Genomic DNA, 9,282 nt, shown 5'->3' with positions numbered 1-9,282 from the left:
GTATTGATGTGATCTATGCCTCCTTCATAGTGTGATGGTGACAGTGTGCATGCTATGTTAGTTCTCGGTGTAATTGTGTTGATCTATCTTGCACTCTAAGGTTATTTAAACATGAATATCGAATATTGTGGAGCTTGTTAACTCCGGCATTGAGGGTTCGTGTAATCCTACACAATTAGTGGTGTTCATCATCCAACAACAGAGTGTAGAGTGGTTCTATTATGTGATCATTGTTGAGAGTGTCCACTAGTGAAAGCAGGATCCCTAGGCCTTGCTTCCAAGCATCGAATCTCCGTTTGTTTACTGTTTTGTTGCATGTTTACCCGCTGCCATATTTTATTCAGATTGCTATTACAACTCATATACATCCATATTACTTGCATCTCACTATCTCTTCGCCGAACTAGTGCACCTATACATCTGACAAGTGTATTAGGTGTGTTGGGGACACAAGAGACTTCTTGTATCGTGATTGCAGGGTTGCTTCGGAGGGATATCTTTGACCTCTTCCTCCCTGAGTTCGATAAACCTTGGGTGATCCACTTAAGGGAAACTTGCTGCTGTTCTACAAACCTCTGCTCTTGGAGGCCCAACACTGTCTACAAGAATAGAAGCACCCGTAGACATCAAACACTTTTCTGGCGCCGTTGCCGGGGAGGAAAGGTATAAGGTACTCACTCGGCTACTAAGCTATTTTCCGCCGTTGTAAGTACTCAAAGCTATTTCCTTTAGATCCTGCAATTGCATCTTTTTGTTTCTTGTTTACACTAGTTAGGCATAATGGAAAACAACAAAAATATGAGAGATCTTTATGAACTTTATCTTGAATTAGGACATGATGTGTTTGAAGAGAGAATTAAAAAACCCATGGAACTTTATATGCATGCTAATGGGAATGTTATTAATATGAATGCTTTGAATACTATTGTTGCTAATGCTATGGAAAATTCTAAGCTTGGGGAGGTCGGTTTTGATGAAAATGATCTCTTTAGCCCTCCGGGTATTGAGGAGAAAGTTTATGTTGATTATGATATGCCTCCCATATATGATGATTATAATGATAGTGGTCTTTTGGTGCCACCTACTATGGAGATTAAATTTGATTATGATTACAATATGCCTCCTACACTTGATGAGAATAATAATGATAGCTACTTTGTTGAATTTGCTCCCACTAAACTAATAAAATTGATTATGCTTATGTGGAGAGTAATAATTTTATGCATGAGACTCATGATAAGAATGTTTCATTTGATAGTTATATTGTTGAGTTTGCTCATGATGCTACTGGACATTATTATGAGAGAGGAAAATATGGTTGTAGAAATTTTCATGTTACTAAAACACCTCTCTATGTGCTGAAATTTTTGAAGCTACACTTGTTTTATCTTCCTATGCTTGTCACTTTACTCTTCATGAACTTGTTTATTTACAAGATTCCTTTTCATAGGAAGCATGTTAGGCTTAAATTTGTTTTGAATTTGCCTCTTGATGCTCTCTTTTGCTTCAAATACTATTTCTTGCGAGTGCATCATTAAAACTGCTGAGCCCATCTTAATGGCTATAAAGAAAGAACTTCTTGGGAGATAACCCATGTGTTTATTTTTACTACAGTACTTTTGTTTTATATTTGTGTCTTGGAAGTTGTTACTACTGTAGCAACCTCTCCTTATCTTTATTTTATTGCATTGTTGTGCCAAGTAAAGTCTTTGATAGCTAGGTTGATACTAGATTTGGATTACTGCGCAGAAACAGATTTCTTGCTGTCACGAATTTGGGCAGAATTCTCTGTAGGTAACTCAGAAAAATATGCCAATTTTTGTGTGTGATCCTCAGATATGTAAGCAACTTTCATTCAGTTTGAGCATTTTCATCTGAGCAATTCTGGTGCCTCTTAGAAATTCGTCTTTACGGACTGTTCTGTTTTGACAGATTCTGCCTTTTATTTCGCATTGCTTCTTTTTGCTATGCTTGATGGATTTCTTTGTTCCATTGACTTCCAGTAGCTTTGGGCAATGTCCAGAAGTGTTAAGAATGATTGTGTCACCTCTGAACATGTGAATTTTGATTATGCACTAACCCTCTAATGAGTTTGTTTCGAGTTTGGTGTGAAGGAAGTTTTCAAGGGTCAAGAGAGGAGGATGATATACTACGATCAAGAAGAGTGAAAAGTCTAAGCTTGGGGATGCCCCGGTAGTTCATCCCTGCATATTCAAGAAGACTCAAGCATCTAAGCTTGGGGATGCCCAAGGCATCCCCTTCTTCATCGACAAATTATCAGGTTCCTTCTCGTGAAACTATATTTTTATTCGGTCACATCTTATGTGCTTTACTTCGAGCGTCAGTATGTTTTTGTTTTTGTTTTTGTTTGAATAAATGCTTGTGTGGGAGAGAGACATGCTCCGCTGGTTCATATGAACATATATGTTCTTAGCTTTTAATTTTCATGGCGAAGGTTGAAACTGCTTCGTTAATTGTTATATGGTTGGAAACAGAAAATGCTACATGTAGTAATTGGTATGATGTCTTGAATAACTTGATACTTGGCAATTGTTGTGCTCATGTTTAAGCTCTTGCATCATATACTTTGCACCTATTAGTGAAGAAATACATAGAGCTTGTTAAAATTTGGTTTGCATGAGTGGTTTCTCTAGAGTCTAGATATTTTCTAGTGAGGTGTTTGAACAACAAGGAAGACAATGTATAGTCTTATAATGCTTGCAATATGTTCTTATGTGAGTCTTGTTGTACTAGTTCATACTTGTGTTTGCTTCAAACAACCTTGCTAGGCTAAGCCTTGTATTGAGAGGGAATACTTCTCGTGCATCCAAATCCTTGAGCCAAACACTATGCCATTTGTGTCCACCACACCTACCTAATACATGGTATTTCTCCGCCATTCCAAAGTAAATTGCTTGAGTGCTACCTTTAAATTTCCATTCTTTGTCTTTGCAATATATAGCTCATGGGACAAATAGCCTAAAAACTATTGTGGTATTGAATATGTACTTATGCACTTTATCTCTTATTAAGTTGCTTGTTGAGCGATAACCATGTTTCTGGGGACGCCATCAACACTTTGTTGAATATCATGTGAGTTGTTATGCATGTCCGTCTTGTCTGAAGTAAGGGCGATTTACCATGAGTTGAATGGTTAGAGCATGCATACTGTTAGAGAAGAACATTGGGCCGCTAACTAAAGCCATGATCCATGGTGGAAGTTTCAGTTTTGGACAAATATCCTCAATCTCATATGAGAACATTAATTTTTGCTAAATGCTTAAGCATTAAAGAGGAGTCCATTATCTGTTGTCTATGTTGTCCCGGTATGGATGTCTAAGTTGAGAATAATCAAAAGCGAGAAATCCAATGCGAGCTTTCTCCTTAGACCTTTTTACGAGGCGGCATAGAGGTACCCCTTTGTGACACTTGGTTAAAACATATGTATTGCGATGATAATCCAGTAATCCGAGCTAATTAGGACAAGGTGCGGGCACTATTGGTATACTATGCATGAGGCTTGCAACTTGTAGGATATAATTTACATGATACATATGCTTTATTACTACCGTTGACAAAATTGTTTCTTGTTTTCAAAACCAAAGCTCTAGCACAAATATAGCAATCAATGCTTCCCTCTGCGAAGGGCCTTTCTTTTACTTTATGTTGAGTCAGTTTACCCATTTCCTTCTGTCTTAGAAGCAAACACTTGTGTTAACTGTGCATTGATTCCTACATACTTGCTTATTGCACTTGTTATATTGCTTTGCATTGACAACTATCCATGAGATATACATGTTACAAGTTGAAAGCAACCGCTGAAACTTAATCTTCCATTGTGTTGCTTCAATGCCTTTACTTTGAATTTATTGCTTTATGAGTTAACTCTTATGCAAGACTTATTGATGCTTGTCTTGAAAGTACTATTCATGAAAAGTCTTTGCTATATGATTCAATTGTTTACTGATTGCATTAACATTGCTTCGAATCGCTCCATTCATCTCATATGCTTTACAATAGTATGATCAAGATTATGTTGGTATCATGTCACTTCAGAAATTATCTTTGTTATCGTTTACCTACTCGGGACGAGTAGGAACTAAGCTTGGGGATGCTGATACGTCTCCGACGTATCGATAATTTCTTATGTTCCATGCTTGTTTTATGACAATACCTACATGTTTTGTTCACACTTTATATCGTTTTTATGCGTTTTCCGGAACTAACCTATTGACGAGATGCCGAAGGGCCAGTTGCTGTTTTCTGCTGTTTTTGGTTTCAGAAATCCTAGTAAGGAAATATTTTCGGAATCGGACGAAATCAACACCGAAGATCTTAAAATTCCCGGAAGCTTCCAGAGCACCGGAGAAAGGCCAGAGGGGAGCCAGGGGGCCCCACCCCACAGGGCGGCGCGGCCAAGGGGGGGCGCGCCCCCTAGTGTGTGGGTCCCCTGTGGCCCCTCCGACTCCGCCTCTTCGCCTATTTAGTCGTACCTGACCTAAATCCTCGACCCAGTTCGACGAAACCAGAGAAAACCTTCCAGAGCCGCCACCATCGCGAAACTCCAATTCGGGGGACAAAAGTCTCTGTTCCGGCACCCTGCCGGGACGGGGAATTGCCCCCGGAGTCATCTCCACCGCCGTCTCTACCGCCATCTTCACCGCCATCGTTGTCTCCATGATGAGGAGGGAGTAATTCCCCCCCGGGGCTGAGGGCTCCGCTGTAGCTATGTGGTTCATCTCTCTCTCTTTGTGATCTAGTTGAATATCATCTATGTGCTACTCTAGTGATGTTATTAAAGTAGTTTATTCCTCCTCCACGGTGTAATGGTGACAGTGTGTGCATCGTGTAGTACTTGGCGTAGATTATGATTGTGATCTCTTCTAGATTATGAAGTTAACTATTGCTATGATAGTATTGATGTGATCTATGCCTCCTTCATAGTGTGATGGTGACAGTGTGCATGCTATGTTAGTTCTTGGTGTAATTGTGTTGATCTATCTTGCACTCTAAGGTTATTTAAAAATGAATATCGAATATTGTGGAGCTTGTTAACTCCGGCATTGAGGGTTCGTGTAATCCTACACAATTAGTGGTGTTCATCGTCCAACAATAGAGTGTAGAGTGGTTCTATTATGTGATCATTGTTGAGAGTGTCCACTAGTGAAAGCAGGATCCCTAGGCCTTGCTTCCAAGCATCGAATCTCCGTTTGTTTACTGTTTTGTTGCATGTTTACCCGCTGCCATATTTTATTCAGATTGCTATTACCACTCATATACATCCATATTACTTGCATCTCACTATCTCTTCGCCGAACTAGTGCACCTATACATCTGACAAGTGTATTAGGTGTGTTGGGGACACAAGAGACTTCTTGTATCGTGATTGCGGGGTTGCTTGAGAGGGATATCTTTGACCTCTTCCTCCACGAGTTCGATAAACCTTGGGTGATCCACTTAAGGGAAACTTGCTGCTGTTCTACAAACCTCTGCTCTTGGAAGCCCAACACTGTCTACAAGAATAGAAGCACCCATAGACATCACGGGCCCAACCCTGGCCGCGCCACCAGGTGGGGAGGGCACCCTAGGCCCCTCTGAGGCCGCCCTTCCACCTATATATTCTCCCAGATGCGAAAACCCTAAAGATATGGGTCTTCCTCCACGAAAAGTTACGTAGCCGCCGCCATCGCGAAGCCAAGTTCGGGGGACAGAAGTCTCTATTTCGGCACGCCGCCGGGACGGGGAAGTGCCCCCGGAAGCCATCTCCATCGACTCCATCGCCATCTTCATCGCCGTTGCTGTCTCCCATGATGAGGAGGGAGTAGTTCTCCCCCGAGGCTGAGGGCTCTACCGGTAGCTATGTGGTTCATCTCTCTCTCCCATGGTGTGATCTTTATGTGATCATGACCTTTGTAATCTAGTTGAATATGTAGATGTTGCTCTTGTCTATTATGCACTCTAGAGGTTACTTTAATATGAACTCCGGAGTTACTCTCCACGGTGTGATGGTGACAGTGTGTGCATCGTGTGTGATTCCTTTATGACGTTGTGGAGCTTGTGTACTCCGGCTTGAGGTGTGCTTTTGCAGCCCTACACAATGAATGGTGTTTGTTATCCAATAAGAGAGTGTTTGAGAGTAGTATTTATTTATTCAGTTATGAGATCATTGTTGAGTGTCCACTAGTGAAAGTATGATCCCTAGGCCTTGTTTCTAAGCATTGAAACACCATTTCCAACAAGTTCTGCTACATGTTCGCTTGCTGCCATTGATTGCAATTACTACTTATAATCATCTATATTACTTGTATTTCACTATCTCTTTGCCGAACTAGTGCACCTATATAGCTGACAAGTGTATTAGGTGTGTTGGGGACACAAGAGACTTCTTGTATCTTAATTGCAGGGTTGCGTGAGAGGGATATCTTTGACCTCTACCTCCCTGAGTTTGATAAACCTTGGGTGATTCACTTAAGGGAAACCTGCTGCTGTTCTACAAACCTCTGCTCTTGGAGGCCCAACATTGTCTGCAGGAATAGAAGCGTGCGTAGATATCAGACAACCATCTAGCTACTGCTATGGACCCATAGTCTAGAGATGAACTACTCACGCATCACATCGGAGGCGGGCGTGGCGATGTAGAGGCATCCAGTTATGATCTCCCTTTCCGGTAGGGTGCTGGGAAGAGCTTCAGGACCCTCCCGAACTAGGGTCGGCGATGGCGGCCGCGATGAAACTTTTCATTGATGGAGGCTTGGGTATTTAGGGTTTTCCCGAGATCGTGAATAAATAGGTGGAAGGGCGAGTTCGGTGGGTGCCCGGGGGGCCACACCACCCCATGGCGCGGCCAGGGCCAGGGCCGCGCCATGGTCTGGTGTGGTCGCCTCGTGGCGCTTCTCCGTCTCTCATCTGGACGCCGTCTTCGTTACAGTAAAATAGGAACTTTGCCTTTTGTTTCTTCCAATTCCGAGAATATTTCCTGTAAATTTTCGGAAATACAAACAACAGAAAACAGGGAACTGACACTGTGGCATCTTGTCAATAGGTTAGTGTCGGAAAATGTATAGAAGTGCAACGAAGTGTAAACAAAACATATAGAAATTGGTGGAAAACACACATAGAGCATCAAAAATTATAGATACGTTTGCAACGTATCAGCATCCCCAAGCTTAACTCATGATCGTCCTCAAATAGGTAAGTAATAATAAAAATAATTTTTGAGGTGACATGAAGCCAACACAATCTTGATCAAGTTATTATAAAATCATTGTGAGCTGGTGACATGGGCATACCCTTTGGGTACCCATTATTAGTATACGTGGCTCTGCCCAGTATGGAGAAGGCCCAACAAGGCAGACCGAAGAAGTAGTCGACTAGGACTCTTGTAAAACCCTAGGCTAGTTGCATATATAAAGCCAGCCAGAGCACCCGATAGAGGGAGGCTAACAGATAGATAACAGATAGACAACATAGCTCCGCTACGGCGGCACCCTGTAAACATACTTATGCTCATATACTAGATTGCTAGCAGCATGTAGGGATCCTCCACCGAGGGGACCCGAAGCTGGGTATGTCGTGTGCCTAATCTCGCTCCCGAAATCTCCATCGTCGCTCTCTCCCGAAACCCAATTCTACAATACGTAGGCATTGACGATGTGATCCCTCGTCAGCTGGGATCGAAGTACTCTAAACATAGGCATGATAGATATAATTCTAACAATAGAACTTAGCAACTATGTTACAACATGAGAAGCAACTCAAACAAAGGATCATGAATAATTATGCACTGAAAGCAACTGTTTGTTTTTTAGCATAGAGAAAACATAGCAAAGTGGTACTCACTTTGTCCTTTATGAAGTAGCAAAACATCCGGACGGGATTTCGTCATCCGGACGGGATCGCTCATCATCGACAACATCTAGATCACATCTGGATAGAAGATTGTGGAGTTCATCGTCGGCCACTTCATCTAGCGGTCGGCCAGATTTTTTCGCGGCGCATGGAGGAAAAGCTATTTCCGTTGGGTTCTTTGTCCGTGACATGTGCTTGCAGCAATGCTATTTCCGTCAGGTACTCTGCCGATGGACAAGATCAAATCAATCAAGTCAAAGCAAGGTGATAGATAGCTCCGTACTACCACGTACACGCTCGTGGATCTGGGAAACAGCATGTAGCAGCAGCTCAAAGCAACACAGCAAGTCCCGATCCAAGGGCCGACTTACTGGCTTATTCACGTGAAACAGCTAAGTTTGATATTCCTCTCTCCTTTTTTCAATTTAAGCGCACCAGATGCATTTACGTGATTTTTCTCCTTCGAAAAGAGAAGTTCCAGCAGGAAAATAACTACTGAAGAACTAAATATATGAATACGAGGCAATCGCACACTCATCCGTCTTCCCCTATTCGCCATCATGAACCCGCCGAGGTCATCGCAAACTTGCCATCCGATACAAGGACCAGGTGCTATATTTTCAATTACATAAAATTTATTTCGCAAAATATTTTTCAGTTCGTGCTATTATTTGCGCGCAGTTTTTTGCGCCGTAATATAATTGCATATCGGGAATAAGTTTCGACTACTTTGATGTGTCGACCTCATTCGCCATCACACGTCTGTAGTTGCGCACTCGACAAAGCATGCTCGCCACTCTTGGGGGCTCGCTCGTCACGAACCCGAGACCGCGGACTCAACACACTCGGGTGCTCCCCGTCGCAGATCCGCTACATCGAATGCGTCATCTTCATCAACCACTTCCGGCCAGGTGTCGCGTGAGTACATCGACTGCGTCCATGACATGACCTGCTTCCACGTCGGCTCCGCCGCAGCCGATAAAAAAGCTAAGTATTCTACTTCCAGGAGTCGATTATTATTTACTTGCATCACAGGGGCTGCGGTATTACAATATCACAAAATACACCTAAGTACTCGGGGCTGCTCCATTACATCGTTACCGCAAAATATACTCAGTCACTCGGTGACTTATCTTCTTCGCCTCTGGATTTATCTTCTTCAGCTCTGGATATATCTTACCCGGCTCAGTGGATTTATTTTCTTCGGCTTAGTGGATTTATCTTCTTCGACTTACTGGATTTGTCTTCCTCGGATCAGTATTTTCTTCGGTTTAGTGGATTTATATCTCCGGTTCAGTGGGTTCACCTATATGGCTATCAGTGATTTCTTATATAATACTACCAGATGCACTTCCGGGTCAGTGAATTTATCATCTATGATTATTACTTGATTTATTTTATTCGGGTCAATGGAATCATCCTCTATGATATCAG

Source organism: Lolium rigidum, chromosome 3 (genome assembly GCF_022539505.1).
Source record: "Lolium rigidum isolate FL_2022 chromosome 3, APGP_CSIRO_Lrig_0.1, whole genome shotgun sequence".
NCBI classification, from domain to species: domain Eukaryota; kingdom Viridiplantae; phylum Streptophyta; class Magnoliopsida; order Poales; family Poaceae; genus Lolium; species Lolium rigidum.
Note: the sequence above shows the minus strand (reverse complement) of the source record.